Source organism: Lactuca saligna, chromosome 9 (assembly GCF_052625555.1).
Source record: "Lactuca saligna cultivar CGN05327 chromosome 9, ASM5262555v1, whole genome shotgun sequence".
Lineage (NCBI taxonomy): Eukaryota > Viridiplantae > Streptophyta > Magnoliopsida > Asterales > Asteraceae > Lactuca > Lactuca saligna.
In genome coordinates, this window is record NC_136425.1 from 114,696,893 (window position 1) to 114,705,528 (window position 8,636).

Genomic DNA, 8,636 nt, shown 5'->3' on the forward strand with positions numbered 1-8,636 from the left:
CCTGAAACCCTACTACTGGTGGCCGACGATGAAGCTTGATGTTGCAAAGTATGTGGCTGAGTGTGTGACTTGTGCGAGAGTCAAGACACAACATCAGAAACCGTATGGGAGTTTAGAACCTTTACCTGTGCCTATGGGTAAGTGGGAAGACATTGCTATGGATTTTGTCACTAAACTGCCCAGAACAAAGAATGGTCACGACATGATTTGGGTGGTCGTCGATCGATTCACAAAGAGTGCGCATTTCATAGCAGTTAGGGAGAAATGGTCTATGGAAAAGCTTGCGAATTCTTATGTAAAGGAAATTGTAAGACCACGGTGTTCCGCTAACAATTGTGTCGGATCGTGATAGTCGTTTCACCTCAAGGTTTTGGAAATGTCTACAAGAGGAAATGGGTACCAAGTTATGTTTAAGTACAGCTTACCATCCGCAGACTGATGGTCAGAGTGAAAGAACGGTACAAACACTTGAAGATATGCTGAGAGCATGTACCTTGGAATTCCTAGGTAATTGGGATGAACATTTGCCATTGGTAGAATTTTCCTACAATAATAGTTTTCACTCGAGCATTAAGATGGCACCTTACCAAGCTTTGTATGGACAAAAGTGTCGTACGCCGTCTTGTTGGCTTGAGGCTGGGGAAAAACAGTTTATGGGACCAGAGATGGTTCATCAAACTGCTGAAAAGTTGAAAATAATTAGGGAAAGAATGTTAGCGGCTCAGGATCGTCAAAAGAGCTATGCTGACAAAAAGCGAAGACCGATGAATTTTGAAGTTGGGGATTCGGTTTTGCTTAAAGTCTCGCCGTGGAAAGGACTTATAAGATTTGGTAAAAGGGGAAAGTTGAGTCCAAGGTTTATTGGACCATTTAAAGTTCTTCAGAGGATTGGGAACCAAGCTTACAAGCTCGAACTACCAGAAGAACTGAATGGAATTCATAACACTTTTCATGTGTGTTATTTACGAAAGTTCACGGGGGAAGTTCCCAACATGATTCCACTTTCGGAGTTGAGAATCAATGAGAACAAAAGGTTGATTGAAGAACCAGAGGCAATTGTTGACCGAAAGACTAAGAAATTGCGACGCAAGATGGTCGAGTTAGTGCTTCTCCGATGGAAACACACGAATGGGCCGAATCTCACATGGGAGACGGAGAGTGACATGATGGGTCGCTATCCGCATTTGTTTGTTGAGGTGTGATTCCGGGGACGGAATCATTCTAAAGTGGGGAGAATTGTAACGCCTGTGTTTCTGGGCTTGCCATTTTTAGCAATGTGATAGTGTAGGTTAACCTTTGTAACCCGTTTTGAAATAATAGTAGTGTATTATTTGAGTATTATGTGTTTTGTGCTTAATTGCTTAATTATGTGGTTTGATTAATTAAGAATAAAAATAAGCGTCAAAATTTAAGTGTAAAATAAATTTGATATCTTTAGATAATGTTGTAGTAGTTGAAATAAGGTTTCCGAAGATATAAAGAATGCCAAAATCCAAGTTATAACGAAGAAGTTATGACCTGTCGAAGTTTCGCGACAAAACCGACAACGCTGAATGACGTAAAAAGTGAAATTTACGTTAGAGCGATATTTAGCCTTAGTGATCTAAACGAGAATCGAAGATCTCGTTGTTAGTATCAAAGCAATAAAAAGTTAGGCGAGAACGGACGTCAAACGAAGAAGTTATGAATTTATAACGAAATTTTGTCCCGGCCTATTAAAAATAAATAATAAAAATAAATTCAAAATTAGCCGACGGAGTCTAAACGAAAGTTGTAGAGCGTAGTCTCACTTTCGCGTGGATATAAAGAACGTCGAAAATGGAGTTCGTATGAAGGAGATATGAATTTTCGAAGTTTATTAAATAATTAATAATTAAATTTAATTATTAAATACCGGCCTTATCCGAAGACGAGTCACCGGACTCATCCGGAGTACGCCCAGCGTACTCGAGTACGCCCCGCATACAACGGAGATGTCGACATTCGCACTCGAGGACTTCGGATGATGCATACAGTGACGAATTCGGACGCGTACGCCCCACGTACGCCTGTACGCCCCGCGTACTCCGAGGCTCCAGCCTCCTATAAATAGGATGCGAGGGTTCCGGGTTTATTTGCTAATTTCCTCTCGTTTTTGTGCCGAAGCTCTGCGTTTTTACCCCCGAAGCCACCCCGAAGCCCCGGTAATATTCCCGAGCCCCGAAGCAAGTCCCGAGATCCCGAAGATCCCGAGAAGTGCGGTTTCCAAGCCGAAGCTCTGCCCGCGAGAAGTTCGACTTTTGTAGAGATCTTCCAGATCTGTTGAGGATTACTACTTCTATGAGCCGTAGTGCTGTCTGATCATCTTTTGATCAGGTGAGTGTATACTACCTTTCATAAACGCAATAATAATACAAGTATGGTTTGAGTGTATTAAGTATATTGTTGTTTATATGTGTGAGTGTGTAGTTACTTTCTTCTAAACGCAAAATTATGAAGTATTTTATACGAAATACGTGTTATGTGTATAATTTTGTTGTTATGTGCGTGAATGTATATTCACTCTCTTTAATCTCATAGATCTGATTTGTTTTCTATGAAATACGTGTTATGTGGGTATGCCTCATCTGTTATGTGAAATATGTATTGAACGAAAATGCTATACAGGTTTTAAACTATGTATAAAAAAATATATTTTTATCTACTAATATGTTGGGTAGAACATGGGTAGATAGTTGGTGTGTAATAAACAGATGAGAGGCCTCGATGTTGTTGTTGTTGACCTAGTTATTCAGTGGAGTATGGATAACGACCACAAACTCCTTCTAGACAGTCTCGTGGAACGCTAGCAGGTTCATAACCTGTAGGTGTTGTGAACGATGTGTTCACTGGTGTACTCTATCCCCTTCATGGTTGCCTTTAGGATATCTATTGTTAAGGAAACCCCTTAGCAGTAATGTCCGTCCCGATGAAAATCCTAGATTAGGTCCCTTGAGATAGATGTTGTTTTAGGGACGTAAGGTGAGGATAACGGGAATGGGTAATCGGGATAGTGATTGGTTGGTGAAATTAAATATAATTTATTTATTGTGGGTTGAAAACCCTATATGCTCACCAGGCTCCCAAGCCTGACCCACTCAGTTTTATTTGTATTACAGGAAGTGGCGCAAGGGCGTAAGATGGATGAACCATCAAGTTGTTTTGTTTACAAGTCTGTATATGTATATATTTGTTGAATGACTTGTAATGTTATTGTTTATGCTTAATGGTCTGTATCGGAACATGACACCTCGAGTTTTGATTATATAATCAAAAATACATTTCTTTTATGAAATGCTTTGGTAAACATTGTTTTATCATGTTTTGTTTTTGGGAACAAATTCCGCAACTCTTTCAAATCAAAAGGATTTACTCTGAATTTATTTTAAAAGCATAAATGAAAATCGGTCTTTTCTGGCCGAGATTTTTGGGATGTCACACAAAATCAAACATATAAACTATGTCGGATTTAGTTTATCCATTACTACGAATACGAAATTGGAGTATTTTGCTAAATAATTATTTTGTGTATAATTATTCATACTCTGCACTGTTACAAACGATTTCAAATGTGACATCCCCTAATTTCTTGGCCAGAAAAGACCGATTTAATTTATGCTTTTTAAAATAAAATCATAGAAATCTTTTTAAAAGATGTTGCGGAATTGGTCCCCAAACAAAATATGATAAAAAGTTTATCAAAACCCTTCAATAAGAAGGTATATGTTTTCCATATATATATCAAAACCTTGGGGTGTCATGTTCCGATACAGATCAAAAGCATAAACAAGACATTATAAGCCTTTCAACAGTTATTTACAACTACTGGCCTATAATCCAAAAATCTCTCTTCATCCTCCGACTATGCTCGGGGTCCACTACCTGTAACATAAAAAAACTGAGTGGGTCAGGCTTGGGAGCCTGGTGAGCATATAGGGTTTTCAACCTACAATAATAATAAACTTACTAAGTTCATCAATCAACAATAACCCTGATTACCCGTTCCCGTTATCCTCACTTTACGTCCCTAAACACTTATCACAAGGGACCTAGCCTAAAGAATATCATCGGAATGGACACTACTGCTAAGGGGTTTCCTCAGCCATACATGTCCTAAAGGCAACCATGAGGGGGATGGAGTACAGTGAATGAGAACTCTTAGTTCATTAACACCTACAGGTTGCGGACCTGCTAATGTTTCCCACTGGACAGTCTAGAAAGTCCGCGGTAGTCATCCAAACTCCGCTAGATGACTGGATTTCAAAACACATCGAGGCCTCTCATAAATTTTATTTTATGACACATCACTATCTACCCATGTTCTACCCAACATATTTGTAGATAAAAGTACTTATACAGTTTAAAACTTGTATAAAACATCAACTCAACAGTTACCTCAAATAAACAATTAATATATCTACACATAGCACGTATTATAAGGTAAATATTTCATATCTATGTGTAAAATGAAAGTGACTATACACTCACTTGATTTGATGATAATCGGGCAGCAATTCGTTTCCTAAAACGATTGTTTCTAATAAAACCGGGAGTTTTATTGAGAAACCGGGCTTTCCAAAAGCGGGCTTCGAAACCGAAAAGATAAATTTTCCGGGCTTCTCGAGCACTTCGTGGCATATTCCGGGCTTTACAATCGATATCGGGGCTTTGGGGGATTCTAAGATGAAGAAAATATGAAGAGAGGGGTGAAAGATGGTAAAATCTCAAAAGTACCCGAGAGGCTTCGCAGGTACCCTTCTATTTATAGGGTCCGAAGTCTTGATCCAACGGCTGAGAAGATTCTGATCCGACGGCTGAGAAGCTTCGCAGGGGGTGACTCGCACGAGGACTGCACGTGCGAAGGGCTCGCTGGCAGCTTCTGATTGGATCACGGTCTACTGCTGCACATGCGAGGTTCGGAGCTAGGCTATACGAGGCTCGGAGCTAAGGTGGTGCGAGGTTCGGTCCGGATGCGAGCTTCGGATTGGGCCTCCCTTTGGTCGAATCAGAAGAGGACACGGGGAGACACGCGAGGCTCAGCAGCTCTGATACGTGGCGCATGCGGAGCGAAGACACGTGGCTAGCATGCTGCGAGGGTGATGTGGCCGAAGCCACATATGCGAATTTTCTCGGTTTTTGTGCAAAAACTTCTAAAATCCATAACTTTCGCATACGAGCTCCGTTTTTGACGTTCTTTATATGCACGCGTATCTAAAATTACACTCTACAACTTCCGTTTAGACATCATCGGCTAATTTTGAATTTAAATTTTATATTATTATTTTTAACAGACCAGGACAGGGAATCCATTAAAAATTCATAACTTCTTCATACGACGTTTGCTTTCGTCAGACTTCTTACCATTGTGCTCCTAATGACGAGACCTTCAATTCTCGTTTAGGTTGTGTTGGCTAAAAATCGTTCGATCTAAAATTCGAGTTTTTAGTTGTCTACTACTAAGCTAAAACTTCGAAAAATCATAACTTCCTCATACGAAGTCAGATTTGGGCGTTCTTTTTATCGAACTTCTCGGTTTAACGAGTACTACGACTTTAGTTTAGATTACTAAGGCTAAAAAGTAGTTTATCGAAAACTCACTTTTTACGACATTCAGCACCGTGCCGGTTTTGTCGCGAAACTTCGACAGGTCATAACTTCTTCGTTATAACTCGGATTTCGGCATTCTTTATATCCCCGAAATCCTTGTTTCGAGCACTACAAGTTTATGTAAAGATATCGAGCTTATCTCAAACTTTAATTTTGATGCTTATTTTTATTCTTAATTAAATAAACCCTAATAATTAAGCATAAAACACATAATTCACATAATATTCACATAATTCCTTTTCATTTCTTCAAAATGAGTTACAAAGGTTAACCCAAACTATCAACTCAATATAAATGCCTAGGATAGAAACACGAGTGTTACAATTCTCTCCCCCTTCGGATGATTCCGTCCCCGGAATCACATATCACCAAACAACTACGGGTAGCGACTCATCATGTCACTCTCTGTTTCCCAAGTGAGATTTGGTCCGTTCATATGTTTCCAACGTATTAGCACTAAATCAACCATCTTGCGTCGCAACTTCATAGTCTTACGGTCAACGATTGCCTCAGGTTCTTCGATCAACCTCTTGTTTTCATCCAACCTTAACTCAGAAATCGGAATTATGTCGGGCACATCTCCCGTGAACTTTCTCAAGTAACACACATGAAAGGTGTTATGAATACCCTCCAGTTCTTCCGGTAACTCTAGCTTGTAAGCTTGATTCCCGATCTTCTAAAGAACTTTGAACAGTCCAATAAACCTTGGACTCAACTTTCCTCGTTTCCCAAATCTTATAAGTCCCTTCCACGGCGAGACTTTAAGTAAAACCGAATCTCTAACTTCAAAGGTTATCGGTCGTCTTTTCTTGTCAGCATAACTCTTTTTTCGATCTTGAGCAGCTAACATCCTTTCTCTTATCACTTTCAACTTTTCAGCAGTCTGATGGACTATTTCAGGTCCCATAAACTGCTTTTCCCCAGCTTCCAGCCAACATGATGGAGTTCGACACTTTTCCCCATACAAAGCGTGATAAGGTGCCATCTTAATGCTTGAGTGGAAACTATTATTATAGGAGAATTCTACTAGAGGTAAGTGTTCATCCCAGTTACCTTGGAATTCTAGGGTACATGCTCTCAGCATATCCTCCAATGTTTGAATCGTTCGTTCGCTCTGACCATCTGTTTGTGGATGGTAAGCTGTACTTAAACACAACTTAGTACCCAATTCCTCTTGTAGACTCCTCCAAAACCTTGAGGTAAAACGGCTATCACGATCGGATACAATCGTTAGCGGAACACCGTGAAGCCTCACAATTTCCTTCACGTAAGAATTCGCAAGTTTATCCATAGACCATTTCTCTTTGGCTGCTATGAAATGCGCACTCTTAGTGAAGCGATCAATGACCACCCAAATCATGTCGTGACCGTTCCTTGTTCTGGGCAGTTTAGTCACAAAATCCATGGTGACGTCTTCCCATTTACCCATGGGTACAGGTAAAGGTTCTAAACTCCCATACGGTTTCTGATGTTGTTCCTTAACCCTAGCACAAGTTACACACTCGGCCACATACTTAGCAACATCGAGCTTCATCGTTAGCCACCAATAATAGGGTTCTAAATCCCTATACATTTTTGTACTGCCGGGATGAATCGAGTACATGGTCTTGTGAGCTTCTTCCATCAAAAGATCTCTTACTCCGCCCGTCTTAGGTACCTAAATTCTATCTTGAAATATCTTCAACCCTTGGTTGTTTGTACCGAACACTAATGTTTTTCCCAAACGTTCTTCCTTTCGGTCACTTTTCTCTAAAGCTTCCTCTTGAGCTTTCTTTATACTTTCCACAATTGTCGAGACAACTTCAATTCTCAACGCTCTTGGCCTTTTCTTTTCAAGGTTTACCTTCCGACTGAGAGCATCAGCAACCACATTTGCTTTACCAGGGTGGTAAAGTATCTCACAGTCGTAGTCCTTGAGTAACTCTAGCCAGAGTCGTTGCCTCATGTTCAATTCCTTCTGATTAAAGAGATATTGGAGACTCTTATGATCATTGAAAAGTTTACACTTTGTGCCATAAAGATAATGCCTCCATATCTTTAGGGCGAATACTACCGCTGCCAACTCCAAATCGTGAGTGGGGTAGTTCTTTTTCATGTTCCTTTAATTGCCTTGATGCATATGCTATCACATTATCCCTTTGGGTCAGAACACAACCTAACCCAACTCCAGATGCATCGCTATAAACTGCGAAGTCATCAACTCCTTCAGGCAACGAAAGAATCGGTGCTTCACACAATCTCTTCTTCAACTTCTCAAAGGATTCCTTATGCTTCTCTTTCCAAGCATAAGTAGCTCCTTTGTGGGTCAAATCTATTAATGGAGTAGCAATCGAAGAAAAGCCTTGGATAAACCTTTGGTAATATCCAGATAATCCTAAAAAGCTTCGAATCTACGTAGGACTTTTTGGTTGTTCCCACTTCATTATAGCTTCAATCTTTGCTGGGTCAACCATTATTCCTTGTTGGTTAACCACATGACCTAAAAATTGGACTTCTTGAATCCAAAATTCACATTTGGAGAACTTTGCATACAACTTCTCCCTTTTCAGGACTTCTAGCACTCCGCGCAGATGCTTTTCATGCTACTGCTTGCTTTTCAAATAAATCAAGATGTCATCTATGAATACTATCACGGATTTATCTAGGAATGGTTTACAAACCCTATTCATATAATCCATAAAAGCTGCTGGGGCATTGGTTAGTCCAAATGACATAACCAAAAATTCATAGTGTCCATATCTTGTTCTAAACGCAGTCTTTTCGATATCCTGCTCTCTCACCTTTAGTTGATGGTATCCCGAACTAAGATCGATCTTCGAGAAATAGCTCGAACCCTGTAACTGGTCGAACAGGTCATCGATCCTTGGCAACGGGTACTTGTTCTTTATCGTCGCTTTGTTCAGCTCTCTATAATCGATGCACATTCTCATCCTCTCGTCTTTCTTCTTTACAAATAACACAGGGGCTCCCCAAGGCGATGAACTAGGTCGAATGAAACCTTTGTCCAATAA